The sequence below is a fragment of the Phacochoerus africanus genome, chromosome 2, assembly GCF_016906955.1.
Source record: "Phacochoerus africanus isolate WHEZ1 chromosome 2, ROS_Pafr_v1, whole genome shotgun sequence".
In the NCBI taxonomy this organism is placed as follows: domain Eukaryota; kingdom Metazoa; phylum Chordata; class Mammalia; order Artiodactyla; family Suidae; genus Phacochoerus; species Phacochoerus africanus.
This window is the reverse complement of record NC_062545.1, coordinates 72,323,515-72,332,695: the sequence shown is the minus strand read 5'-3', so window position 1 is coordinate 72,332,695 and position 9,181 is coordinate 72,323,515.

Below are 9,181 nucleotides of genomic sequence, written 5' to 3'. Positions count from 1 at the left end.
CTGGGAACCTCCTTATGCCGCAGGAGTGGCCCTAGAAATGGCAAAAGAACAAAAAAAAAAAAAAAGAAAGAAAATTTCCATTTTGGATTTGTGAGTGGTTTTTTCTAGGGAAGAAGGAAATTTGCTCTTGGAGTTAACTTGTCCTTTCGTTCTGGAAGGTATGCTTTGATGAGAATTGTGGGTTGTTTTTTTGTCTTTTGGGTTGTAGGGCTAGATGTTAGGCGACAGGCTTCCAGAAGAGATGATCTGTTCTGCTCGCATATGATGCACCTGTGCTTTAATGCAAGGTGGCTGGGAAAAGGTAGTGGTGATGGGGACGGCCAAGCAGCGTGTGGGCAACTGATAGCTACTTGAAATTTCTTTTTCTACTCTGTAATTCTCTCATGTTATATTAGAGTCCCCTGCAGATGCTTTTAAACTGTTGCTGTTTTTACTGTGCTTTGGAGAAACCCCAGGGGTCCCTGGGGGATTCAAGGGGCAGCTGGTGCTGACCAGGAGGAGCAGGAGTGAGAGACAATAAGAAATAACCAGGATCAGAGTTCCCGTCGTGGTGCAGTGGTTAACGAATCCGACTAGGAACCATGAGATTGTGGGTTCGATCCCTGGCCTTGCTCAGTGGGTTAAGGATCCGCCGTTACCGTGAGCTGTGGTGTAGGTTGCAGACGCGGCTCAGATCCCGTGTTTCTGTGGCTCTGGCGTAGGCTGGTGGCTATAGCTCCAATTTGACCCCTAGCCTGGGAACCTCCACATATGCTGTGGGAGCGCTCAAGAAAAGGCAAAAAGACAAAAAAAAAAAAAGAAAAAGAAAAAGAAAGAACCAGGATGAATTTGGGAACAACGACATCTAGGGCATCCCCAGAAGGTGAGAGGTGGAATGGGGACACAGCTGGACTTTCTGACATGGGTTACTCAGGAGAGGGTGGTCTGCAAGAGCTGGAGAACGTGGGATGTCCAAGTTACAGGAGCTCAACCACAATAGGATGTCCTTCAGACACAGTCACTTTAACATTTCATATTAGCATTTAAGTAACATGTTTGGGTACAGACTCATACCTGGGGTATTCACCTTGCCCAGTACCCCTCCAGCTATATTGTTATCATCCTACCCACTTGTCTTCATCTCTATTTTTTGCAGATTTGTGGGGGGTTCTTTTTAGTTACTAAAGTCATCTATAGTCCTCATGAAAATCCAAATGGTGCAGAACTCTACTGGAAAACACTTTGTCAAATGTTATATTCAAATCAAGATGCACCAGGCCTGTGGCATTTGCCAGATCTCTCTGGCAGGAAGGAACTTGTTGGCTTGGCATGCTCTCTGCCTTCTTGCCTGCCCTGGCTCTCTCTTCCAGCTCTAGAGTGTGGTCCCGAGGTCCATGACCATCAGCATCCTGAATAAACAGGATGTGTGCAGACACTTGAACTAGTAGGAGAATCACATTTGCTTTTAAGTTCCTCAAGGTGGTGTTGTCCCTTAGCAATAATATTTGAGGGCCTAGCTAGGGTTTTATGAGCAGAATGGAAATAGCACTTATAAGAAGATTCTGTTACTAAATATGGTAAAATATAAACTTTTAAATTTCTACATATGAGATGGTAGAGATCTGTTTGGTTTTTTGTTTTTTTTTTAACTGTTTTACATCCTTTCCCTCTTCTTTTGCAAAGAGCACCTCGATTTCCTTTTGGGGAACCACTCCTCCCCCATACTTGACCCTAGTGGTCCATGAGGGTCCATCCCTACACCCTTGCTGTTTGGATGAGCATGTGACTTAGACCTAGACAAGACGACATGTCCTCCCATCACAGTGACCTCAGAGAGGGTCGAGGGGAACAGGGGTCCTGCAGCCGTGGTCAGTCCCAGGCCTGTGGTGTCAGTAAAGGAGGGCTCTCCACCTGCAGGGCTGCTTCACCAGAGGAAGTCAGCTTGAATGCAAGTGGCCACCTTTGCCCCCCGACAGGAGCCCTGTGCTATGCTGAGGGATGGAGAAACTCAATCGTTTGCTCATAGGAGTCTAGCTGTACCTGAAACCACCCCTGGAATTCTCCATCTAAGCCAGCTGGAATGGAGTTTCTGTCACTGACACCTCAGAAGCCAGAGTAAGGCTGTCCTTTTGACAGCTGCACTAAAAATTGTCTTCCCTGGAAAAAGTAATTGGCTTGGTAGTTGTGCTTTGTTTATTCTATGTTGAATTGATCAATTATTAGATATATGAATTATGAGTGGGATAGATCAAGTGAGGCTGTTTTGAATTATTGTACATGCACTGTCAGAGGTTTTAAGTTCATGCAAGTGTTATAATATGCAAGCAACAATTGGGCGAGGTAAACATAAGGAAAAGTAATTCCCAGGCTGTGTCCAGATCATTAGAAAAACAACTTCAGTTCTTTAGTTTATAACAAGTTAAGGCAATTAACTATCCCTAGCAACTCCTTGGTGCAAATTGCAGAAATGAAGGAGGCAAAGAAAGGAGGTCTAACACACTGAGAGCATGACACTGAATGGCAGGTGCCAGGAACACTGCCTTTCCTCACCAGCAATGTGGACCCAGCAATGCCCTCTGCCGCCTGATTTAGATGCTGTCGACTCACAACAAGTGACTGGGAAGGCCAGTGCCCACTACACCTATCCTGTTTTCCTGAACTTCTGGGGAAATGCCTTTTTTGGGGTGTGTGTGTGTGTGTGTGTGTGATTTTCTTGTCTTTTTTGACAGACAGATATGATGCAGACCTCAGGCTAGGAAACAGGGAAGCCCAAATTTTAATTTTGGTATGCCACCAAGTCTCCGTGTGGCCTTGGAAAAGCCACTTAACTTCCTGGCCTCAGTTTCCCTGTCTGCACAATAAGACTCACCGTCCAAACTTAGACGCCTCACTGGGCTGCCGTGTGCATTAATTACTGTTTATTATGTGAGTGGAAGTTGAGCTGTGTTAATTATTATTATCATTTCTGGGTCTTCCAGCCAAGTCGAAGCCAAGCCCTTGTCTTGCTTTTAGTTCCTGAGATCTGACAAGGTACAGCCCCAGGCGATATGAAGGGCCATAAATCAAGGCTGATCAGCAGATTTATGCATATCTCACCACAAGGGACTGGCCCCAGGAGGTTCTGCCAGCCACAGAGCTTCGTCCTGGGATTCCAGGGCAGCCTAGAGGCCCACAGGCTTTATTAGAACCTCATTCTAACAGAGCAAGTGTTGTGAGGCCGCTGCCACACTCCTGTCCCTGCTTTTTTGTTTACCTGCCATTTAATTTACTAAGGAGTCTGGAGATCAATAAGAGATGCTCACCCTGTCATTAGACAAGGCCCTAAATTGCAAGTTACAGGTGGAGAAGCTTCAGAAGTATTGTGATCGCTCATGAAGAAAGATGACTAATCGCTTTCTTCTGGTCACTTATTTGGCTTGTGACTTGGGTTTCTACTCCCTAAGTACAACAGTTATCAGATTTCCATGTAAGTAGATAGCCTACAGTTGGTATGTCCAGCTTCGCTGACTACACCCTGGGGTTCTGCTCCTTAGCCTAGTCCCAAATGCTTCGTTGTGCTTTCCCCCGCCATCATTTAAGTTTCAGGGGATGGGCAAAGGAGAGAAAGCTCCCCACACCTCCCCCGTTGCCATCACCATCTCCATCAGCATCCGGATCACCTCTGAGGGTCCTGGAGACACAGTGGGTTTAACCCTTTGCAGGGAAGTTGATCTCCTCATATCCGATGCAAGATGGATAAACAGTTCTAGCAGGTTTGGGCCTTGCCATGGGCAGAAGCCTGAAGTTTCGAAAGTGATGCTCTAACCCATGAGCTTTCTGAAGAGCAGGGGACTTGTTCTGAAGAGCAGAAGGGTTGAAGCTGACTGTCCAGGGCATAGATGCAGCCTGCTTCCTGTATTATCTCACTTGGCAGGGTTGGAACCATCTGAGTTTAAGGAAATCCTCAGCCCCCCGGTGAAGCACATGCTTACCCAGCAAGGACTGCAGCTCATTGTCCAAGTGCAGATCACATCCCTGCCTGTATACTTGACATCCTTGTCAGGGAATATGCCCACATCCACTTGCACTGACTTGTAACTGTCATCTTGCACTTTTAGTCCTTGATGTTGATAAGTGCCCTCCCCCCCATATACACACACTTCACCCCACATGCCCTGGCCCTCACTTTCCCCTGCTTTGCAATCCCCTGGCAAACAGGCAGGTCCAGCCTGGCTCTTTTGTCTGCTCAGCACAGCAGGCAGACGGCAGGGGTATTGGTGAGTGCTAGTTAACTAATTAATGATTGTAAAGCACTTTGAAAACATAAAGAACTAGATAAATGCCAAGTATTATTGTTATTAATGATGAGGAGGCTGTTTAGTCATCCTTTGCCTTGAACTCAGCTTACTGCCCCCACTGTGGCCGCAGGCTGATCTGTGAACTAGGATGAGAACCTCCTCCTCCCTGCAGGCGCTGTTTCACACTGAGTCAGTGACCAAGGTGAAGGGCAGGGGCCAGGAAACCTCTCCCCGTCTCCCACCTGCTCTCGAAGCACGGCCTGCTTTGCGGCTGTCATGCTAACATTTACCGAAAGCCTAGCTCTGAAACTGCCTCTCTGTTTCCCATTCACCTGTTTGGTAAGTTCGCTGGTGTTTGAGTTCTTGATTACAGTGATTAGAACGTCTCTCTGTGAGCCCAGATGGAGCCCACAGTGAAGCCCCACTTTCCATTTAGCCGAGGGACTCACTTGCTCACATGATCGTTATCTCCTTTACTTATTTTTAGGGCTGCAGTCTTTTCTGGATGCTCTTATGTACATGTGCTCATTTGACAGAGTATCTCTGTGTGCTGGGGAGGCAGGCATGGTTCTCCCTGCTGCACAGACATAAGGCCCCAGGGTATCAAGAGCCTGTTGACAGGGCCAGGGTGCACCCCAGCTCTCCCCAGACTCAGCAGTGCCCTCTGACACGGGAGGCAACTGCCACAGACTGCAGACACCTGGCCAGATGTGCCAGGAGGAGATGTTGAAGGGCCTCCACATTACATTCTCAAGAGCACCTGGTCTCTGTGCCACTGAAGCCCCAGCACGTTCTGGTCCTGCAGAGGCTCGTGATGCCAGAACAACCTCAACATCTATCCCTGCAACTCCCTCCCTGCACAGACACTGCCAGTCAGGTCCAGAGAAGTCAAACTACTGGTCTAAGATGACAGAGCTGGTTGAAGAGTGAGGCTGAAGCCAGCCTTCCCACTCTGTGGCCAGGCCTCTTCCACAACCATTAATAATCCAGGACAGTGAGGTTTCAGGTAGTTTCAATTCCTTGTACTTTTCTGTATTTTCCAAATTTTTCTTCTGAAATGACAGAAATACTCTGAAGATGAATACATGAGTGTGGCACGCATTTCTCTTCCTGGGCACAGGACTCTTCTTGGATCAGCAGATGTCCTTTCAGCAGGGGCTCAGTGGGCTCAGGCAGTGCCGCTTATCTCAGCCCTTTAAGCCGCTCTGGCAGAACACAGCCGTCCACATGGCTCATAAACACCAGGAAGGTGTGGCTCCAAGTTCTGGAGGCCGGAAGTCTGAGATCAGGTGCTCACTGGGTCAGGTGAGGCCCCTCCCAGTTCACAGACCCCACAGTTCACAGACCTCCCCCCTAGGCGGGGGGCCTGGGGGCTCAGTGGGGCTCTTTATTGAGAGCACTGATCCCATTCATGAGGGTGGAGCCTTCATGACCAGAGCACCTCCCACTACCCATCCTAACGCATCACTTTGGGCATGAGGATTTTAATATATGAATCTGGGGGCACAAATCATAGTGCCCCCGGCTTCTCCCATTTTAGTTCTCCAGAGGAGCATCACACCAGACCTACTTGGTTCTGGGTCCTAGCCCTCAAATACAGGGCCGGGTGGCCTGGGGTGGGAGAGACCACTGATCTGAACCTCAGTGGGAGGTGCAGCCTCTCCTGGTGGGGCCACGGGCACTGTGACACCAGCCTCAGAAACCATTTGAAGGGCCCTTCAGTGACTCTGAGATCCAACTAACACCACACACTGTGCACGCTTCTGACCAAGATCTGTGGCCTAGTGCTGTGGCCTGCAGTGCTGTGGGATTTCTTTTTTTAAGTAGTGAGTTTATTATGTAGCTCCATTTTTAAAAATTGCAGCTTCAAAATGCATCGAAGATCAAGCAAGAATGCAGGCCTGGCTTGGAGTGGAGTTAGAAAGCAGACAGCCGGCAAAGCCTCGAGTTCCATCTTCCCCTGACCCCTCTCAGGTCAGAGCAGCCCCTTGGGTGGGGCCATGGCCCTGCTCACAGGGGCAGGCAATGGGGGACACTGCTAGCAGATTCAATGTTTTTCATAGGCTTTTGAGCAGAGGCTTTATCCTGAAAATTTCAGGAGCGTCTAGAGAAAGCAGAGGAGAGCTGGCATCCAGAGCAGAAACACCATCAGAGAGGCTGATTCAGGCGAGGGCATCAGACCCGCTGGTCAAGTGGAAAGTAAGGCAAGCCCGTCCCAGGAACATCAGCCCCTACCCCTTGCAGTTTTCTGACATGGGCTACAGCCTAATTCACATGGCTCAGTGATACAAAAGAAAATTAGTTTTTCTTAGTAAGGAAACTAAGGCACAGAGAGGTTAGGAGGCCCACCCAGGGACAAACAGCTAGTATGTGGTAGAACTGGTATTTGAACTGTATCGTTCTGTCTCCAAAGCATAGGCTTTTCATCTCTTTGGTATTTAGAGACCACAGTTCTATCAATGTCTCTCTAATCAGAGCAGCCCTCTCGGCTGAGGGTTCAATGGCAATAGAAAATATTTGGGGATCTCTTATAATCCTGAAAGAATGGCCCAAGAGATGTTAAGAAGGCCTGATAGGGGCTTTCTTACGAGGGACAGTACTCTTGGTGAGGGACGGACACTCACAGAGGACATTTGCTGCTGAAGAGCAGAGTCTGGGTGTGTGTGTGTGGAGCCCCCACACTCAGGACACAGAAAGCCAGCCTCACTCAGCACAGAGAGACACTAGTGTAGCATGGCAGCAGTTGCTCATAATTTGAACACCTCAACACCATTTCCACTTCCATCAAAATCCACTTAGAGACACTGCTTTACCCAGTTGGATTTTACAAGTATAAACGCACAGATGCTGGAAAGAAAAGGGATTTCTGAGACACTCCCCACATGTCTGAAAGCTTTCATACCTGACCTGGCTGTTCCTGGTTTCATAGTCTGACCTGGCTGTGCCTCCCCTGGCCGACTCCCACCCAGCAACGTTCGACATGCCCATTCTATCAGCAGAAAATGCTGCTCTGTCTAAGAATTTTGGCCTCTGCCTTGAATATTAGTCCTATTTCATATGTACCACACCAACAGGATAACAGCCCTTTCCCCTGACGAGTGATGTTGGTGGAGTGTGACTAGCAGGGAAACTCAGAGAAGAGGAGAAGAATCGAGCTCGTCACAGGGGCTACCCACAGACAGCCTTTCATCCAAAGGCCCCAAGCGTCGCTGGACACAGCAGTGAATCCTCACAACCCCTGTGCTCTGTAGCTAAGTGTCATGACCCTGTTTTTATAGATTGGGATGAGGAGGCACATGGTGCTATTATAGGACTTTTTTCAGGCAGCATCTCCCTGGAGAAGCTGGCCCGGGACCATCAGGCAGTCCTACCTCTGTAGAGGGGGAAAGGCAGAGAGAGTGATGCTGGGCTCAGTGAGTTGAAGTCAGGCCCTTGTCACCGGGCTATCGTTCCCTCCCATGACACTCATTCCCCAGTACTCAGTGTGGCTGCGAGTGGGGGGCGGGGAGGGGGTTTCAAGAAGAGTCTCAAAGATTCAAGAAACCAAAGGCGGAGTGAAGAGTAGAAGAGAAAGAGAATGAAAAGCAAAAAATAGAGCAGGAGGAGGTTAGAGGTTCTCTCTGACTTCCTGTAAGTATAATCCGACCGGCCACATGTGAGGGAAACCAAATGTCATGTGAAGCAGTGAAATTGTCACCCTCAGGAGGTGGGCCTTGTTAGGCAAAAGGTCAGAATAATCCCTCCTCTAGCAAAGCAGAAGTCCCAGTGCTATTTTTAGAAACTCCTAGAATTTGCCACCTATTTTTAGAAACTCCTAGAATTTGCCACCTAGCATGCTATGAGAAGAGCCAGAGTTACAGCTCACCGCCCTGGAGTGCCGGCTCACACCTCTCCACCGTGCTGATGGGCTTCTGAGAAGTGAGCAGAGCAGATGTTAGTCAAGTACCTCATCCCCCACCCCAGCACAGGCTGGGGCTCTTGGTGGTTCAAGGGCTTCGGGGGAGAATCAGGGCAAACAAGGCATGACCCCCCTGTGCAGTGGTTAGGAATGTGGGGTTTTTTAAATTCCTGCTGGGCTGAGCTCGGCTCCCAGCCCCGCCTCCTGCTGTAGCTGGGTCACTGGGTAGGCAGCTTGCTCTCTTTGAGCCTCCGTTTCCTCATATGTTACTTGGGACTAGTCATGCCCTCCTGGAATGGTTGTAAGAGTTAGCTTCAGTAATACTTGTTCCTAATAAGTATTCAATGCATGGCAGCTGCTATATGTTGTGAAGTTTTACACGTTGGTTTTTCTTTACTAAAAGGATATCTCTTATAGAAGACAGGAGCAAATCAGAGCACTGTTTCCTTAGGATTCTAAAACATACCATCCTCCAAGCTGGTTCAGAGTGCCTTTAGATCCAAGCCTTGGTACCACGACTGATTATGCTTGGCCTAGAACCCTCTTGCTTTTCATCCCCTTGGGATGCGCACAGACCAAAATGGCAGCTAGTGCCATCTGAGGGCTGATCCACCCAGTCACTTAAAAACTCTTATAGTTTTTCAAGAAGACAAGCATCATTTTGCTTCTAGTAGAGGGTCTGAAGCAATGACTAAGGCTTTTTCAGTGCCCCCTTGGGGATTTGATAAAAGCCATAGTCCCCTTCCTTTCAAAAAATGCATATGCACACGAAAGTTTATACAGTCCATTCTCATTACTCGCAGACGTTCCGTTCTATAAAGTCATCATTGCCCCCTAGGGAAGGTATAGAGTTAGGGCCCCGCCAGCCTCTGGTCACAACATTTTTATCAACTGATCAATACATGACTTTGTGTTACGCATGTCTCTTGGTTCAAGACATCTGATTTAATGTATATTGATTCATTCACATTGAACTCACAACCAACCACACTGTAATTCCTGCCTGAATGAAGCTCTGTAACACACA